Source organism: Saccopteryx bilineata, chromosome 12 (genome assembly GCF_036850765.1).
Source record: "Saccopteryx bilineata isolate mSacBil1 chromosome 12, mSacBil1_pri_phased_curated, whole genome shotgun sequence".
Taxonomy (NCBI): Eukaryota; Metazoa; Chordata; class Mammalia; order Chiroptera; family Emballonuridae; genus Saccopteryx; species Saccopteryx bilineata.
In genome coordinates, this window is record NC_089501.1 from 27,979,299 (window position 1) to 28,000,685 (window position 21,387).

General features: G+C 36.7%; 1 long non-coding RNA gene across 1 annotated transcript in view; it reads left to right on the plus strand.

Annotated features, from left to right (window-relative positions):
* The first annotated feature begins 483 nt into the window (after positions 1-483).
* Positions 484-21,387, plus strand: part of LOC136316454 (uncharacterized) — a 110,723-nt gene continuing 89,819 nt past the window's right edge. The window contains exon 1 of the long non-coding RNA XR_010727712.1: positions 484-590. This is a non-coding gene — a long non-coding RNA (uncharacterized lncRNA). The remainder of the gene's footprint in view (positions 591-21,387) is intronic.

The window sequence follows — 21,387 nt, forward strand, 5'->3', positions numbered from 1 at the left end:
CAGGGAAATATATTTAGGAGTAAATAAATCAGCTGCACCATTAAAATATCTTGTTTTTTGTTTGTCTTGATTTTCTTTTCTGAGTGTTTTGAACTTAGTCACTATGAAATCTGAGAAGGATGTGGGAGAGTTTGTCTTCTGCTTACTCCCATAGAGAGCAGAGCGGGTCTGAAGTGACCTATGACATTCTGAAGTCTTGTAAATTGGGCAAAATATTGAGGAGTATCTGCTTCTTAATTTTATTACTGTTATTATGTTTCTGTTGGGAATCATGTAACCAGATATTGGCCTCAGGAGGATATCAAACTGTTTTTTTGGGCGGCAAATTAGATAAGGACTTCTTATTTTTGGACATGACTCATCTTATTGGAAAATTACATAGTTTCCACTGTAATACTGAAAATGGCTTTGCTGCTCACCAGCAATTAAGACATCACACATTTCACTTAGCTATTTGGGGCACTGGGGAGCTCTAAACAAAACTGTGCTAGTAGTGTTGCTGCCTGGCTCTGATTGTTGCTATTAACTGGGAAGGACTGAACAACTCACATGTCAACACAAGTGTGTTCACAGGGCGTTTGGAGAATGAGGTAAGAGGAGACATATTTTCCTTGTTATAGAAAAAGGTCAGAGTGCTTAACGGGGCTCTGCAGTGTTTATACCTCACATAGTAAGACAATATTGATTCAGTTTAATTAACCTAGTAAGTGCAAATACTAGGTAGGTGAAAATAAACAGGGAGATGAAAGGAAGAAACACACCTATTGAACACCTTTTGTGGGGACACCTTCATTGTCATCATTATCTTTAATGTTGGTAGCAGTGAGTATATTTGCAATGTATAGATGGAGAAACAGTTCAGGGAGATTGAGCCATGTGGATAAGTTATCTGGTGTGGTGCTTAGTAAACAGTAGCTGCTATTAACACGTATGTTGTAGAATATAGCATTCTGCTTTCTGACTTTTCTCAAAAGGAAATCAATGCTTAGATGTGTCTCAAGTGAGCATTGGTTGCCCATGATTGACCCCAGAAGCCCTCTAACAGAGCCAAATGGGAGGAAATTCAGTGTCTAACTTGGAGCTGCAGAGGGCAAATACTTAGGTTTGGGCTGTTGTCTTTGGTCCCTTTTAACCTGGCCAACCTGGTGCTTCACCAGCATCAAACTCCTTCCTCCCAAGGTTTTCATTTGCAGAAACAAGAAGATCCTTGAGGCCAATAACTTGTTATTTATTTTTAAATGTTTTAAAATAAAAATAATAGTACGAGGCTTTTGCTTCTGCTTTCTTTCTGAAATGACCCTTGACAGGAACTGGAAATAGTTCTTGTCAATGCAGCCATTATCTCTTGTGACCAGACGGGATGTGGGAGGTAGGGCGGAATTTCTGAGTTCTTTGTACATCGGAATAAAATGCCTGTCATTTGGTTAAAATAAATTATTGATTTTTAAATCAAATCAAAATATTAGTCTAATAAGCAGGTACTGTACTTGACTTTTTCCTTATTTATGAGAACTTTTTTTTTTTTTTACAATTTTATGAATGGGGGGGAATAAGGAGTTATAAATATCAAAAACACATTTTAGGCTTCATGAAACCCATAGAGGCAATTATAGGAGAGTCTGGAAACGATGTAAATTAACGTCACTTCCCAGGGAAATAAATTATTCCCTTTCTTACTTTATCAAGTAAGCAAGCTGACAAAGACTTTACAAACCATTTTAGAGCAGTTAGTTCTCCTGTTCATGGGGGGCCTGTGCATGGAGCTCCAATGATGCCTCTTGTTCCTGGGAACAGGGATGTTAAGTGTCTTCACTTCAAGGCGTGGGCTTGGTAAAGTCTTAAGAGCAAAGCAAATGACTACTTTGGATGGAAGGGAATTAGAGTAAGCTGGACACATATTAAAGTGGCCAATGACAGATAGCGTTAGCAGATCCATTGTTGATTTCCTCCAGTGATTAAGAAATGACATAGTTTGTGGTTACTGCATAATTGTTTCATGACCAACAAAATTTAAGTAAACATGGCCTGGGAGTAAAGAATGTAAAAGAATGAGTAATGATCCCATTAGTGTTTTATTTAAATTTTCTTCTTATTTAAATTGTATGTGAAAAAGGAGCCACATACTAAACCTAACAAACTCAAGGGAAGCCTGCATGGTGGTTCCTACAAACTTAGAGGTTGAAAGTAACCATGTAAGATTGTCTGAACATAAAACTTCCTAACTAAAAGAAGGTCCTTCCAGTCATCATGTTCTAGACTTGTAGTTTCTGTGGGGGTCTAGAATGAGTCACTCTAAGATGTGCCTCTGTGGTATGTGGATTGTTTTGAGCTAAAGGCAACTTTAGCCATAGGCTCAAGAGAAATTTCTGCCATCCCCAACTACCTAGAAGAATTTGAGTTAAGGGCATTGCCCATAACAAGCTATTATCAGAGATAATGTCTTTTGACTTATCTATAGGACAGAACAAACTGCTATTTACTAAGCCTCTGTTCTTCTTATCATCCTGCAATGGCCCTTTGAGGTCCCCAAGATGTGCTACCTCATCCTTACCCCAGGATGTCTTATATACCTCAATCTTCATATCTATCTCTGAACCTCTCTTGCATGTGGGGTCTCTGACTCTCATGTATGTGGAGTTCCTATACATATATGCATATTAAATTTGGTCACTTGCTCTTGTTAATTCGTCTCATGTCTATTTGATTATTAGACCAGTCTGAAGAACCTTGAGGGTAGAAGAAATTTTGTTCCTTCCCCACGCTGTAAGTCTTTACCATAAGTGAACATATCTATTGTCTTTTCACATCTAAGATAACACACACCTTTAAAATGCCAGAATAGTCTCCTTTACCAGACACCTTAAGACACAACCTCATCAGAGCAGAGACCACATGACCCCTCATTGTTACCTTACTCCCTGAATACCATCTCTGTTTCTTACAGAGATAATATTAACTATCCTGTTCCCACCAATGTAAAAAAAAGTATCTCTCAGTTTTGCTTTTAACCCAATGCCAAAGATTATCCTTTCCCCTTCTTTTGCGTTCTCCTGCTCTCTTAATCTATCACCAGTGTATTTCACGTAATCTCCTTATGTCTCCTTTGATTCTAGTGTATAAAATGTAGAACTGCCATACTCTGGAGCACTTTCTCAGTCCATTGAGATTTTGCTTCCTGATAATTGTCAATTTGGTTTAAATAAATTCATAAATATTCTCTACTGGTTTGGACATTTCTTACATCAGCACTGCAATCTCTAGTTGTTTGAGGAATGAACTCCCAGATCCTCAGCATGAAAGTCTAGGGTTTTCTTGCTCTGGCTTCTACTTTCTCTCCAGTCCCTGTGGTTGTCTTTGTCTTTGAACCTTGTGCTTCACATGCTATACTCATAAAAAATAGCAACATTTTTCACTGTACTACATCAGAAACATGGCTCGCTGCCTTTGAATTTCATACTTCTTTTGTCCAGATTGCCCCTACTCCCTCTGTTTCCAAAGCTTATAGATAAATCATTTAAAACATGCTACTTAGCCCTGAATCTGGATAGTGTGTACTTTCTATGTTATTTGAAAATACACCTTATTTTTCTCAATTATTACATTGCATTATTAGTATTGTAATTTTCTGTTATATTGTCTGCATTAACTTCCAAACCAGTGACTTTGATTTCATTGGTATTGGGTGTGGTCTTTTCAGTGGTCTGTTTTATTTATTTATTTATTTATTTTTAATTTTTTAATTATAATTTTATTTTTTTAATGGGGCGACATCAATAAATCAGGTTACATATATTCAAAGATCAACAAGTCCAGGTTATCTTGTCTTTCAATTATGTTGCATAACCATCACCCAAAGTCAGATTGTCCTCTGTCACCTTCTATCTAGTTTTCTTTGTGCCCCTCCCCCACCCCCTTTCCCTCTCCCTTTCCCCCCTCCCCCCATAACCACCACACTCTTATCAATGTCTCTTAGTTTCACTTTTATGTCCCACCTACGTATGGAATAATGCAGTTCCTGTTTTTTTTCTGATTTACTTATTTCACTTCGTATAATGTTATCAAGATCCCACCATTTTGCTGTAAATGATCTGATGTCATCATTTCTTATGGCTGAGTAGTATTCCATAGTGTATATGTGCCACATCTTCTTTATCCAGTCATCTATTGACGGGCTTTTTGGTTGTTTCCATGTCCTGGCCACTGTGAACAATGCTGCAATGAACATGGGGCTGCATGTGTCTTTACGTATCAATGTTTCTGAGTTTTTGGGGTATATACCCAGTAGAGGGATTGCTGGGTCATAAGGTAGTTCTATTTTCAGTTTTTTGAGGAACCACCATACTTTCTTCCATAATGGTTGTACTACTTTACATTCCCACCAACAGTGTATGAGGGTTCCTTTTTCTCCACAGCCTCTCCAACATTTGCTATTACCTGTCTTGTTAATAATAGCTAATCTAACAGGTGTGAGGCGGCACTCAAAAGAATAATCCCCTTCACAATTGCAACAAAAAAAATAAAATACTTAGGAATAAACATAACAAAGAATGTAAAGGACTTATATAATGAAAACTATAAACCATTGTTAAGAGAAATTGAGAAAGATATAATGAGATGGAAAAATATTCCTTGTTCTTGGTTAGGAAGAATAAATATAATCAAGATGGCTATATTACCCAAAGCAATATACAAATTTAATGCAATTCCCATCAAAATTTCAATGACATTTTTTAAAGAAATAGAGCAAAAAATCATCAGATTTATATGGAACTATAAAAAACCCCGAATAGCCAAAGCAATCCTAAAGAAAAAGAATGAAGCTGGGGGCATTACAATACCTGACTTCAAACTCTATTATAGGGCCACGACAATCAAAACAGCATGGTATTGGCAGAAAAATAGACACTCAGACCAATGGAACAGAATAGAAAGTCCAGAAATAAAACCACATATATATAGTCAAATAATTTTTGATAAAGGGGCCAAGAACATACAATAGAGAAAAGAAAGCCTCTTCAATAAATGGTGCTGGGAAAACTGGAAAGCCACATGCAAAAGAATGAAACTGGACTACAGTTTATCCCCCTGTACTAAAATTAACTCAAAATGGATCAAAGATCTAAACATAAGACCTGAAACAATAAAGTACATAGAAGAAGACATAGGTACTCAACTCATGGACCTGGGTTTTTTTTTTTGGTTTTTTTTGCATTTTTCTGAAGCTGGAAACAGGGAGAGACAGTCAGACAGACTCCCGCATGCGCCCGACCGGGATCCACCCGGCACACCCACCAGGGGGCGATGCTCTGCCCATCCTGGGCGTCGCCATGTTGCGACCCTCCTGGGTGTCGCCATGTTGCGACCAGAGCCACTCTAGCGCCTGGGGCAGAGGTCACAGAGCCATCCCCAGCGCCCGGGCCATCTCTGCTCCAATGGAGCCTTGGCTGCGGGAGGGGAAGAGAGAGACAGAGAGGAAGGCGCGGCGGAGGGGTGGAGAAGCAAATGGGCGCTTCTCCTATGTGCCCTGGCCGGGAATCGAACCCGGGTCCTCCGCACGCTAGGCCGACGCTCTACCGCTGGACCTGGGTTTTAAAGAGCATTTTATGAATTTGACTCCAATGGCAAGAGAAGTGAAGGCAAAAATTAATGAATGGGACTACATCAGACTAAGAAGTTTTTGCTCAGCAAGAGAAACTGATAACAAAATAAACAGAAAGCCAACTAAATGGGAAATGATATTTTCAAACAACAGCTCAGATAAGGGCCTAATATCCAAAATATACAAAGAACTCATAAAACTCAACAACAAACAAACAAACAATCCAATAAAAAAATGGGAAGAGGACATGAACAGACACTTCTCCCAGGAGGAAGTACAAATGGCCAACAGATATATGAAAAGATGCTCATCTTCTTTAATAGTGGTCTGTTTTAAAAGTTCCCCAGTGATTCTGGTTCACCGCCAAGTTTAAAACCCACTGAACTAGACTGAAAGTGCCTGGAAGACAGGATGATTGATTGATAGTTTAGTTCACCATCATATCCTATTTTTTAGCTCACTGCAAGAAACATAGTAAATAATCAAGAAATATCCATGAATCCAAGGTGAGTGTATTGCCAATATTTAGAACAATGTTAAATATAATTATTGTTGAACAAACGAACGAATGAATGAATATGTTAAATCTTACAGGGATTACACAAACAGTGAGTCACAAACTTTACTTTTAAAATGTTATAGTTATATAAGAATGAGGGGAATTGGAGAAGTGCACTAAGAATTCTGATATAATCACTCATACCATTAATGATAAAAATATTTTCTGTGGTTGTAATGATTTCTTATGGAGAATACCTTTCATGGTGAGACTCTTTCTCCTTCCTGAATGCAAAAAATTTCCAAGTAGTTTGGCAAATGTTCAGTTAATTGAAACTTTGAGCAAACCTAGTGTAAGTTCTTTGGAAAACTGCTAAATCTTCTGAGGTCATTCCAGATGATTTGCCTTTCTTTGTTCTGCGCTAAGGCTGGAAATGTTTTCTTCCTTTTTGAAATGAGCAATTCAAGGGGCTGGTAAAGAATGCCTCCATGCAACATACTATCAACCCCCTTCAGCTGTTTACCGTGGTCTTTTTCATTCTTAACGGGGACATCAAGTTCTTTTGAATATTAGTCATGGTTTTATACATAAGACAAAAACAAACATTTCCTGGAGGATTTCAGAGAGCCACTGCTTTTAGGTTTTATTTCACATTTTTCTTCAATCAAATGAGGAAAAAATAAGTTTAATTTGAAGGAAGACTATCATTTATCAGGTTATGCTGTAGTTTGTTGGTGCATTTTCTTTTCTCTTTTGATCCTGAAAGCAATAAAGCGTCTCTTTCTTAAGTTTCCCCATCTTGTATCACTTAATTTTTTTATACTTATGAGTGGTCATGACCCTACCCAAGGTCATTGGAGAACAATAGTACCTAAGTTATTGACATTCTTAGGGTCTTGTTTAGAAGGGGTTATTTGTTGCTGCTATAATCTGACCTGAGTCATTCCATGTTGTGCCGGGGAGGCTAAACAATTGAACTCTTCCCAAAAGAGCGTTGTTATTGTAGTGAATATCCAGAAGTAAACATGTAGTCAGTGCTAGGTGAACCAGTGCTGGCCTCGGATTCACTGTAGGACAGGGACAGATCATGACCTTTCAATCAGGATAGTCTTAGACTGAGTTTTTGGTAAAAATAAATTTATTTCCCATAGAATTTGCCAGAGAGATAACCCTGAAAGATAATGTGATGATTTGTTTAGAAGGAAGAACATAGAATTTGGGGTCAGAATTTGGTTTCAATCCTCTCTCCACCATGTACTGTGTAAATTAGATAAGATACTTAGCATCTTTGAGGCTCACGTTTCTCATTTATAAAATATAATAACCTACTGTAAGAAATCCAATATCCCTGACTTTGTCAGATGTATATTTTATTTAAAAATGTTAGTGAAACTATGCTATGTGCTATAGGAAGATATATAGGTAAAGTGCTCTCTTATATAGCCAGGTGTTATAACTTCATATTAATATAGGAAAACATGTAGGGAACAAAAACACTTGGATAAAGTGAAGCAGAAGATTATAATGGAAAACGTATTAAATTTGGAATCCAAAGAACTGGTTCTTAATCTCAACTCTAGCTGTGTGCTATGATGCTCACATGTAAAATAGAAATAATATTTACCTTAATATTTTGTTTAGAAAATCAAATGGTGTCATGTATCAGATCTACCGCTATAATGTTAGTAACAGACCATCTACAATGGTTAGCAAGAACAGGTTATGTTGCTTCTCTTACTGACCAAAAGCAAAATATTTTAAAAGTGGGAAAAAATACCCTGTTGCGGAAGGTGTACTGTTTTTTCAGAAGCCAGAAAGGGAGATACTGATTTTAGTTACACCATGCTGAAAGCAATTTTTACCTTTTCTCCAGTGCCCCTGAGAAGCAAGGGTACAGTTCATGTATGCAGCCCAGGTGTTTGCTCAGTGGAATGATTAGGTGGAACGGAGAGGTAGGCCTACCTGGAAATAGAGTCATCCTTCATAAATATTGTGTAGTGTGCTTTTGAAAAGGAGTGGTGTGTGTAAAGCTATGGAGGGCAAGACTGAGGATTTAAAGAGGTTTGTGGGAAGAGCAATAAAAAGGCTATATATGTGTATTTAAAAATGGCAGTTCATAAAAGTTCTCGAAGGTATTCACTACTAAAACAAACTAAATTTATTGGTATTAAAACGTTGTTCCAGTAAGGAATCATTTTTCCTACTGTCCTTTTGAATGTTCTGGAAATCTTTCAAACAGGTTCTTCCATGAGTCGTATGTTATTTATACATATTACTAATATGGGACATGGAAGATCTAGAAAAGTAATGAAAATCTAAAAATTAATACCTTTACTATTCCTGTCTAAAAGTTGTTATTTCATTTTAAGCTTTTTTCCTATATGAGACGTAATTTTCCACATTGGATAATTATAGATTAGAATGACTAATTTTCTATTTCATCAAAACATTAGCCATATATTTTTTAAAATTAGAATAAAATCAAAAGAACATAGTATTTGAACAAGGACTTGTAAATTTTTAAGCTTCTCTTTGTCTAGCATCACATTTATAAATTAGAAAGAAACATTTATTTGACAAAATTGTAGGAAGGAATCAGAAAGTATCAACCCAGTACCCCTTCAGATCCACCTTCAGCAGGTCAGCTCACTGGGCTGCTTTTTTCTTGACCTGTCTGAAACCTCAGGGACGCAGGGAAGGCATTTGTCTACTAGCAGAGCTACCTTGGGAGCTGCTCAGAGCAGAGAAACGTTTAATATACAGGATCAACACAGCAAAAAAAAAAAAGTTTATTGAAAAGGCTAATAAATTTGACCTCTGATGAAATGGATCAAGAAAAAGAGAGAAGTCACAAAAAATAATATTTAGGAGTGTATGGTGCACACAATGAAATAACAACAAGAGAATACGAGTAAGTTTTTGGTACTGAAATTCTCTCTTTCTAAAAACAACTGAAAAACAAAAGTACATATAGGAAACAGTGTTTCTAAGCAATGAAGAATAGGCAGCACAAGACTAATCATTGAGATAAAAAAAAAAAAAGACATGCAATGAGCCCTAGTATTTCCCTGATTCTTTTGCCTGGGACAGATTCTTGCCACCGTACAAGTGTGGGGAGCCCAAACAGATACAGTCTTGCTGAATTTTAGAGGCAGAGATTGGCAGAGATTGTGGCAGTTTTAAATAGCTAGAATTTGCAAAACAGGGTACAAAAAAAAAAGGAAGCTGAATAGAGGGTAGACACCAAACACCTGGGTGAGGATTCACCATGGATCCTTGCCTGGGGTTAGCTAGATTTGTGTAAGGCAAGATTCTATGAAACCTATCTGGAATCTGCTACAGGGCTGAACATTGATGCCAGAGGTTGTGCTCTGTTGAGAGATGTTGGGGTTCTGACCCAATCAGAAAGTAAATTTTATATATATATATAATATTTATAATATATATAATATTTATAATAATATATATACATATATATTATATATTTATATAAATATAATATTTATTGTATGTTATATCCATACACCTCTATCCCACCCTCCCTTACTCCTTTTCTCCCTCTCTCTCTCCTCTTTCTCTCTGTAAATATCCTTTTAGAAAATAGTATAAAATAACTTGCCTATGTGAAAGTATGGCTATTCTCTGGTCCTGCTGGAGTAATGCCTAGAATTATTATCCATCGTTTATCCTCCTACAATTATGAAACTAACATTAATTTGCAAAGCAATGGGAAAGAAATCACCACCTGATCTCTAAATCTAATCATGTTAAACAAGTACTGAGTCAAAGTAGAGAAAATTGGAATTCACAGACTTTTCAATTATTTTGACTTGATCTGCGTTTGGCAGTTCTCAAAACTGATTTCGTAATGAAGTTTCAGCTTTGAGTTTTAAGAATTAGGACTTCCAGAAAAAATTACTTAGCTAATTTTTACTTTTGCATTAACTATCATATCTATGATATATATGATAACTATCATATATATGTGTATATATGGTCTATACAAAATTCTTTGGTATAGAGTTAAAAACATTGAAGACTTAAAAAATCATGAACAAAAGGAAATCTGATTTTTCTAATTGTGAATTAGGTAAGAAACTGTAATGTTCTTGAGTTGAAAATTTTACCCTTAAATATTTTCAAACTTTAGAAAATAAAAAAGTAGTCATTTGTTTTATATAGAAAAGAATTTTTTAGCTTTCAATTACACTTAGCATACAATATTATATTAGTTTCAACTGTACAACATAGTGATTAGACATTTATAGAACTTATGAGGTGACCACCCTGATAGGTCTAATATTATAATATTATTGACTATATTCCCCATACTGTAATTTATATCCCTGTGATCATTTTGTAGCTACCAATTTGTACTTCTTAATGCCTCTCCCTTTTTTCAGCTACTCCTCCCATCTGGCAACCATGAAAATGTTTTCTATATCTATGAGTTTGTTTCTGTTTTGTTTGTTTTTTTGTGTGTGTTGTGTTTAGATTTCATATATAAGTGAAATTATGTAGCATTGGCCTTTTTTTGTCCGACTTATTTCACTCAGCACAATACTCTCTAGGTTCATCTATGTCATTGTAGGTGGCAAGATTTCATGAAATAATATTCCTTTTAACATAGTTTAAAATAGTTTTAACATAATTACATCATGTATGGTAATGCATATTACAGGTATAAGGCAAACATAATCTTCAATTATTGGCAGTGGAGCAAAACAAAAAGACCTTATGGTATAAAATAGCCTTGACCAAGTGTTAAGTGTACTTCACAGCTGTTTGGACTTTTCAAAAGTCTTGCTATCTTTATAATGCACAATTTTAGCTTTCTGTGTTGCGCTGTGGGTATCTATGTTTATTCAAGCAGAACAGAGGACAGTTTATATATATTTATTTCTAGTATCTAAGCAACATTATGGACTATTTTTTTTTTTGTTACTTGTTGTTAGCTCAGATGTTTTCAAGCCTATTAGCATAGAAAGTACATTGAGGGCCATATGGATGGCTTTCTGTGTTGGCTAAAGAAACCACAAAGCCATTCACAATTATTTGTTATGTTTAAAGTCCTTATCAGGAATATGTTTAATAGAATAACGATGTGCATGAGAACCATGAATACATGGTTTACCTTTTATTGGATGACCACCTTCCAAATGACTTTCTTTTTCATTTGGCAAGGTATTTATTTGTCTTCTCAGCTACAATATATCAAGATCTTTCTAAATCCATACACATAATAAATAGGATACATATCACTGGAATTTTTTTGCTTATTCATTTTGTCAGTCTCCTGTATATTTGACTCATCTTTTTCATATTTGGCTCTGAAAATAAACCAGTTTTCCAACATAGCACTTAAAGCATAACATACCACAGTTGTGACCTACATTAATTCAAAATTTATATATCAATGTTTGACTATCAATTTTAGACATAAATTTTCGTGACTTAAACTTTATTCTAAGTGGGAAAATTACATTATGACAGTATAATAGCTTGTTTTCTTATATGATATTTAAATTTTGTATTTTGAGTTTATGTTCAGAACTTAATCTCTGATAAATTTGTAACACCTAGCCCTGGCCGGTTGGCTCAGCGGTAGAGCGTCGGCCTAGCGTGCGGAGGACCCGGGTTCGATTCCCGGCCAGGGCACACAGGAGAAGCGCCCATTTGCTTCTCCACCCCTCCGCCGCGCTTTCCTCTCTGTCTCTCTCTTCCCCTCCCGCAGCCAAGGCTCCATTGGAGCAGAGATGGCCCGGGCGCTGGGCATGGCTCTGTGGCCTCTGCCTCAGGCGCTAGAATGGCTCTGGTCGCAATATGGCGACGCCCAGGATGGGCAGAGCATCGCCCCCTGGGGGGCAGAGCACCGCCCCTGGTGGGCGGGCCGGGTGGATCCCGGTCGGGCGCATGCGGGAGTCTGTCTGACTGTCTCTCCCTGTTTCCAGCTTCAGAAAAATGAAAAAAAAAAAAAAAAAAAGAAAAAGAAAAATTTGTAACACCTAATCTGAGTGTGTATTTCTCCAGATAGGATATTGTTTGCTTCACCTAAACATCCTGGGACATTTTTTTTTTTACCAAATAATGCTTCAATTCATTATCTTGGTTTTCTTAGACTCCACAGGTAAGTTTGAACACCAAACCTGTTGTTTTGAATATTTCCCCCCTAAAATCAGACAATGACAAAGAAGTTTTCTTGACACTTCTCTTTCCCAGAAGATGAATCTTTTCTAGACACACTCTCTTACCCTTGACCATGAAGGGTCCAACTTTCTGGCCAGGACTACATTTTAACTCAGCACCTTGCAAGTTAAAATGCAAGTAGTCATTCCTGGAATCAGCGAATGCCATTAAGGCAAGACTTAATTTTAGTGCTAGCCTTCATTTAACCTGCTATTAACTGCTTCCTCTTCCTGGTTGCACCCCGAAGGTAGCTTCAGTTTTTCAACCTTTTATTCTTTAAGAATTGCTTATACTATTCTTAATGTTTTGTATTTTCATATAAATTTTAGTGCCAGATTTTCAATTTCTGTTTAAATACTTATTAAGATGGAATTTTTTAATTTATAAATTAATTTTCTGGTATATTGAAAGTTTTACACTCTTGATTCTAGTAGTTCATAAATATTTATCAAAATACTTTAAATTTCTCTCAGTGATATGTAATATATTTTACAGAAGGTTTATATATATTTTGTTAGATTTACTTCTACATTTTCATTTTTTATATTCTTATAAATGTTATCTTTTTTAAAAAACTACAACTGTTTTTGCTAGTATATATAAATACAAATGATTCTTATATTTAGCAACCTTGTTAAATTTGTTTATTAATGCTATCAGTTTATCAATAAACATTTAGATTTTCTATATTTACAATCATGTTTTCCAGTTTTTATATGCATTATTCTTTTTTATTTCATTATTTAATTAGATAGTGAATAGATGTGGTTTTAGCAAAAATACTATTTTTATTTCCAAACTCAGGCAAGCATTCAGTATTTCACCAGTGAGTAGTATGTTTGCTGTAAGATTTTTAGGCATTCATTGTCAAGTTAAGGAAGTCCCTGTATATTGGTAGTTTACTAAGAGTTTTTATAGTTATTTCTGATGGATTAGACATAAGTATTAGAGGGAGAGAGTGGCGTCATGGACAATGTTCAGGTTTTTGATCTGGACAATTGGGAGTATGCTCAGTTCTGCACCATCTCTCTCATTTATTTTAATCTTCTCTTCTCTTATTTTTATCCTCATTTCTTTATGCTTGTTTATATTCTTTCAATGGTTTAGTGAGGTTTTGAGTTAAAGCAACAATAAACCTGTGTGTTTAACTCAACATGTTTATCCATAAGTCCATATGGCTTTTTTTTTTGGATAAATTAATTTTGCTTAATTTTATTTTGTGGGGAAGAAACACCTTTCACTGGAAATTTTTAAAAGGTGAAGGAAAATAAATATCCATGACCAAAATAGTGTGGCTCGTGTTCATGTAATATGTGTGATTTAATTAGAATTTCCTTGTTGTATTTGGTTTCCATGGAGAGAGTTTTTTGTTGTTTTTTTTTACCCTTGTGCCACTGCTAAAAAGATATCCATGAATTATCTTCTCTGTAATTAGACTAGTCCATTTTTGTATTTTGGAATGACTAATGGCTATCATCCAAGAACTTTTTTGTGCCCCAATAGAAATACTGCATACCCTGGGTAATCCCACAAAGAATTGAAAAAGGTCCAACTAACTGAAGCAGATATTGAATGCTTCCTATTGAGAAGCACGAGAAGGATCCATCAAAAGTGATGGATACATATATAAATTGTTGTAATTGGTATTTTGTTAGTTAGCTTTGTTTCCTGTGTGAGCATGGCAAGTAAGAGTTTTATACTATTATTACCTAGTCACTACTTTTATTCCCCCTGTTTTGTAGAAGAATGACAAAAGTTAACTTGACTTTTTTTTTTTTTTAGGTATTTCTCACATTCCCCCATCTCTTCCATGGCCAAACCTGACCAGTTAAAAAATATTAAGAAAGACATAAATTACCATATATTTAAAAACTAATACTATAACATTTTATTTATATAGAAACCTGATAACCTTAATAAAAGTCATTTGGTCAGCCTGAGGCATTAATTGAAGATCAGTGTGATGTCTTGAAGTTGATATGATGACTTTATGTTGAGAACCACATCTACCTTCACAGTAAGTTTAAAAAATATAAAATCTTATAAATGAAAAGTACACTCAGTCACATTTAACTTTTTCACATGGAAATTAGCAGAGAACCGGAATAGTCAAGATTTCCCCTGCTTGTGTCTCTTATTTCACAACTGTGTTAATAATTTGTGTGACCTATTTCAGTAGCAGTGTGTTAATGGGATTCTGTTTGTATCTCCTGTTGTCATGCTTCTCAAATAGGAGTAACTGCATCCTTGGAACCCATACCAGGTTGCTGGTGGTTGATATCCAGAATGAACAAGGTGGAACTTCCTGAAACATGCATTTTTGAATTTTTGTGAGGACTCTATATTTAAGCAGATATCCTTTGGTGTGTAACACAAAATATACTCAAAGAGACAGAAATTTCTACTTGCCATTCATGCCTTTGGGCTGTACCTTAACCCAAGACCTTAGGTGTTCCATTTCCTCTATTCTCAGAATACTTTGGTATAAATATTTAAGTCTCTTATTGTTAAAGTCTACAGAAAAGCTCCTTTGATGCTGGCCTATTCTTTAAAGATTTCTAGGGTTAGATACTGGTGACACCATATTCCAATACTCATAAAATGCAGAATAGGCCCTGGCCGGTTGGCTCAGCAGTAGAGCATCAGCCCGGCATGTGGAAGTCCTGGGTTTAATTCCTGGCTAGGGCACACCAGGGCACATAGGAAAGGTGCCTATCAGCTTCTCCATCCTTCCCCCCTCCTTTCTCTCTGTCTCTCTCTTCCCCTCCCGCAGCCAAGGCACCATTGGAGCAAAGTTGGCCCGGGCGCTGAGGATGGCTCCATGGCCTCTGCCTCAGGAACTAAAATGGCTCTGGTCTGGTCAAAATGGAGCAACACCCCAGATGGGCCATCACCCCTTGGTGGGCTTGCCAGTTGGGTCCCGGTTAAGCACATGCAGCAGTCTGTCTAACTGCCTCCCCGCTTCTAACTTCGAAAAGAAAAAGAAAAGAAAAGTGCAGAATATTCTAGAAAAGCCTTCAGAACAAGATGAAAATATCTAATTACCCTACTAAGTTGTCCATTTTTTCTTTGTACCGGAACATGCTTAACTTTGTCTCAAGTAAGTCAGTTCAGTGACTTTGGGTGACATTTTCAGTTCTGTACAGAAAATAATTATTATGGATATAAAGTAAGAGCTTTCTGTGTATAAAGATCCCCTCTGTATCATCTCTTTACCCATCACAGCAATCCCGTGAGTTTGGTACTATTCACATTCCTTTTTATGGAGAAGAACCTGGGCACAGAGTGGTCAAGTTACATTTTCAAGCTCCCACAACCAGAGAGAGGAGGATCCAGGGTTTGAATCTTCCTTGGAGGCCCTGTCTTTAAGCATTATTTTTTATTTGGAAATAATCTTGAGTTAACAGCATTTCTGTGCAAAAGAAAATAAATAAATAAAGCAAAAAAATTCTTGATAATCCTGTATAGCAGGCTGGCTTCGGCAATGTGGCGTGGTTCTTACTTAACTGGTGGGATGCAGCTACACACAGGGCTCAGCTTCCATGAGCAGCATCAGCTCACACATCCTCAGAGCGGAGCAGTCAATCCCAAAGAAAACTCTGAAGTTGATGAAATTTGTATTCCCTTTACATAGCCCTCAGCTTCCACATTCTTGACCTTTCTTGGCACAATCTCTCGAACTGCTTTCTAACCTTCTCCTCTTATGTAAGCACAAGAGAATTTGATACCAGTCTTCATAGTATGGTTGATGGATTCTGCTTTATATGGTGTAAATGAATTTCAATCATGTGCATTACCTTAGCTAAGCATCCTTATTCAAGCCTTTGGTTTTATCTCTAATGGAAAGATTTGGGTCCATTAAAATGCCAGCCTCGATAACCATGGGATAAATAATTTGAGCATGGGAGGCCCTTGAACTAACTCCATATCTTCATAAGTTACTCCATTGAATGAGACTGAGAGAGGGTAAAAATGGCCTAAAGGAACAACATCACAATTTCTTTGCTCATTTAGAATAACCCTCTTTTGGTGAAGCTAAGGCTAATCGCAACCCATCGGTTGTATTGCAGACATTTTCCAGGAGTTCCTGTTGGTGGAAAAGAACATATACTATTGTCATTTTCTTCCAAGACTGGCATAGGTATTTAAATCACAAGTGTTTTCCTTTCTTCTTTCTTTTTTTTTTTAATTCAATAAGAGAGGGGGAGAAAGAGAAATAGATTCCTGCATGTGCTTCAACCAGGATCCACCTAGCAAACCCACTAGGAGACTATGCTCTGCCCATCTGGGGCATTGCTCTGTTGCTCAGCAACCAAGCTCTTCTTAGCACCTGAGGCAGAAGCTATGGAGCCATCCTCAACTTCTGGGCCTAACTCATTCGAATTGAGAGGGGAAGGGGTAGAGAAGCAGATGGGTGCTTTTCCTGTGTGCTCTGACCAGGAATTGAACCCAGGATATCCACACACCGGGCCAATGTTCTTTCTACCACTGAGTTAACCAGCCAGAGCAGGAAGATTTGTTTTCTCTAGCTACTCTGTCCACCATCACTGCCCATACAGAAGTTTCAAGGTCAAACAGCTCAAACCTCCTATGCATCCTGATGTGACATTTTCGTAACCAGCACCGAGTAGTAGCCTTCATGGAAACACCACTCATGTAACATTCTAGAATGTGTATGTCTTTGTATTACTTTGAGCTCTGATAAAATACATTATCTTCCTTACTAAAAGAGGCACTGCAATGGACATTATCCTCTGTCACCCACACACAATTTTATTTTTTATGTTTATCTTTACCACTGGATTCATTGAAGTCATGGACTGTGCTTTTCTCTTTGCATCCTCAGAGCTGAGTAGAGTACTTGGCACAGAGTAAGTGCTTAGTAAATGCAGAATCAATTAATAAATGTCAAAGTGGTTTTTCTTATTTGTGACTTAACTTGTATTAAAGAAAGCTTCTTCATTACTTAACACATAGGTTTATAGTCCTCTTTGGGCTATATATAGTTCTACTCTACTCTTCCAATCTAATACCTTCTCATTTTCCAAATGAAGCTTTTCTCCACACAAACCAGTGTCCTCAATAATCTGTTACTCAACACGTTGGGCATTTTTTGGGCTTTGCTCATTTCATTCCTCCTGTTCTGTACAGCTCCTCCCCTGTCTTTTCTCCATCTACTCAGTCAGTCTCTGTTCATCTTCAGGGGCCAGCTCAGGTCCTTCCTCCACCTTGATTCTTTCCCTGACTACTCATATCAGGTGATTTTCTCTTTGTTCTTTTTCTGAGTTTCTAGTACACATGCTGTTAGTACTGCAGTTGCAACCATATTTTATTTCTACTTGCTCTGTGTGTTCTGTCTAAGTGTAAACTCTGAGGGCAACGATTATGTCAGAACCTCTCAATCCTTTATAATACCAAATACAGTGGTAGGCACATAAACATATACTCAGACCAAGGCAACATAAGCAAAAATAAATAAGTGGGACTATATGAAACTAAACTGCTCTGCACAATAAAGAAAACCTTAATGAAAAAGCAGTTTATGAGGCCCTGGCCGGTTGGCTCAGTGGCAGAGTGTCAGACTGGCATGCAGGAGTCCCGGGTTTGATTCCCGGCCAGGGCACACAGGAGAAATGCCCATCTGCTTCTCCACCCCTCCCCCTCTCCTTCCTCTCTGTCTCTCTCTTCCCCTCCCGCAGCCAAGGCTCCATTGGAGCAGAGTTTGCCCAGGAGCTGAGGATGGCTCTATGGCCTCTTCCCCAGGTGCTAGAATGGCTCTGATTGCAGCAGAGTGACACCCCAGATGGGCAGAGCATCACCCCCTGGTGGGCATGCCGGGTGGATCCCGGTCGGGCACATGCGGGAGTCTGACTGCCTCCCTGTTTCCAACTTCGGAAAAATAAAAAAAATAAAAAAATAATTAAAAAAAAAAAAGAAAAAGCAGTTTATGGACTGGGACAGAATTCTTGCAAATCATAACTTTAAAGGGGCTTATTATTCAAAATATATAAAGAACTTATGCAACTCAATAGAAAAAAAAATCTGATTTAAAAATGGGCAGAGAAACTGAATAGACATTTTTCCAAATAAGATACACAAATTACCAACAGGTAAATTAAAAAAGTGCTCAATATTACTAGTCATCAGGCAAATGCAAATCAAAACCACTCCATACATGTTAGAATAAACATTATATATAAAAAAGAAAAAAACAAAACGTAAGTATTGACAATGATATAGAGAAAAGGGAACCCTAGTACAATGGTGACAATGTAAATTGCCACAGCCACTATGGAAAACAGTATAGAGTTTCCTCAAAATATTAAAAACAGAGTTACCATATGACCCAGCAATTCCACTTGTGGGTATAAAGAAAATGAAAACAGGATATTGATAAGATATCTGCACTCTCATGTTCATAGCAATGTTATTCACAATAACAAACAACCTAAGAGTCCAAAGACTAATGAATGGATTAAGAAAATGTAATATATAAATAAATATATATAAATATACATATATATTTACAAGCCAATATGTATTTATTTTATATATAATATATATTATTCAGCCATGAGGAGGAAGGAAATCCTGCTATTTGTGACAACATGGATGGAACCTGAATGAAGGCGTGTATGCTAAGTGAAAAGAGTTAGATAAAGAAAGACAAACACCGCATGGTATTATTTATATATGGACTCTTTTAAAAAAAAAAGTCAAACTCATAGAAACAGAGTAGAAAAGCGGCTGTCAGGGGCTGGGGGTTAGAGACAATAGAGAGAGGCTGGTAAAAAGGTACAAACTTTTTAGCTGCAAAATGAATAGGTTCTGAGGATTTGATGTATGACGTGGTAGTTGGAGTTGGTAATACTGTAAGCTTTAATTGAAATTTGCTACAAGAGTAGAGCTTAAGTGTTCTCACGTATACATACACATGAGATAAATATGTGAGGTGATGGATGTGTTAGTTAACTAGATGGGGACATCCTTTCACAACATACGTATATGTATAGCAAGTTACCCTGATGTACGCTTTAAATATCTTACAATTTTATTTGTCAATTATACCTCAGTAAAGTTGAAATATTTAAAAAATGCACTAAAAGAGCCCCAAAATGTACTCAGCATTATTGCTAGTTTGTTGGCAAAGTCGAGGTTTATTTCTTTTATGTTTCACTGATCCCTTTATTGTTACTTTACACATTCATTTCTCATTATTTGATATTCTCTAAAAATTAAAATCACTCGTCAAAACCTTTTTATAACCTGACATATAATGCTATGTCTTAACCAAATGATGTTCAAACTTGTCTGAAAGAGAATTTTGTCTTCCTGGTTTGGAGCCTCACTCAGCCTTCTGCCCGCCAGATGTCAATGCTTCTTTTGGACACACTTTCTGTACGGTTTTCCTTTTCATCATGCGAAGAGCACAGTCTGTAGTTTAAAGATCTTCACCGCTTTGACGTCTGTCGGTGACAAATCCAGGAAGCTATACGGCCACAATGAAATGGATAAACAAGGTGTACACCAAAGATACTCTTTCCAGATAGGATCTTTCCCCAACTTTTTCCTTAGAGCCAAGGAGTGCCCTGAGCAGAGAGCTGACGGTTCACCTGTGAGTCTGAAACAGCACTTCTCCAGGTGCAGAAGAGGGCGTGAAATTGCTGACATTGGCTTTAAAATGTTTAGATTGTAAAGGAATGGGAAATAGTATCTGGGGATAGTGGTTTTTAATTGAAACTTAGGTCAAAGCTAATTGTATTCAAGTAAATGAGAATTGCTCTAATTTTAATATAAGACAGTTTTCTAATTTTTGTTTACTTTCTACTGGCTCACGCATCAGTTTGCATTTACGTTGATCTGAAATTGCGGTTACGTCTGTTCTGTGGAAAAAAAAAGATATTAAACCTCTTGTCTTTTAACTTGGTGATATGACTGTTAGCAGTAGGTCCATTTGTTTAGCAGCTGGATGGCTGTAATACTCATTAGAAGGGTCACTATATTTTTCAGCTCTCCATGTCTCTTTATACACTGTAACTTCTAATATAATTTATTATACTTGTCATACTATATGGCATCACTTTGTAGGTAGTTATGAGTATGATGGAAAGATTTGATTTTTCTTTTTTTCCCCCCATTGATTTGAGAAAGAGAGAGCAGAAGGAGGGGTGAGGGAGAGAGAAAGAAAAAAAGAGAGAAGCATCAACTTGTTTCACTTAGTTGTTCCATTTAGTCGTGCACTTACTGATTGCTTTTCATACGTGCCCTGACTAGGGATTGAATTTATGACCTTGACACGCTGGGATGACACTTTATCTACTGAGCCGCATGGCCAGGGCCAGGATTTGATTTCTTGATTTAAAACTTAGTGGAATTATTGCCTAGATATTAAATGATCTCTGCGTACTTTGACAAAGGAAAGGGGAATAATGGTCTTTCTGTTTTTCCCGAGTGTGTGGGAATCTTAAAGGTAGACTGAGCCTCAATGATGGCTCCGGGCCACTGCGAAACCTAGCCTTCTCACTTGTGTTTTCTAACTGTTCTGCTCTTTGCACTGCCTTACCACTTTTTAAGAGTAAGTGGGTCAGGATTATTTTTCAGTTTTACTTTTTAGACTTGGACTTTATAGATACATGACTTAACATCAAGAGTACCATGATTCATTATACTCTATGCAATTAATTATAATATCCATTTTATTTAGGGATTTTGGTGGCAGATGACACAGCCATGATAAGTGATTAATTGGCCTGAATAAGTGATTAATTAGGGCTAGAGTGGTAAAAATCATGGAGAAAATCCTAAATGCCAAGAAGCTGATAAGTTCCCTCAAATATTTTTTGAAGAATGCATTTAAGTTAGAAAAAATATAATCAGTCATGTGGATATGCTTCTTACAGGGGCGCAGTCAGTTTATATAAGTATTTTAATAACCACCTTGGATACCTTCTAAGCTTTGATAAGAATGAGAATTAACATGGGCATTCTTGTATTAAAAAGGAAGAGAAAGTGAATAATTTTGCAGTAAAAGCAGTTTAGAAGACTTATTTTAAAATCAACTTTAGACACCCTATGAACTTTATGTGAAAATTTTAAATGCCTG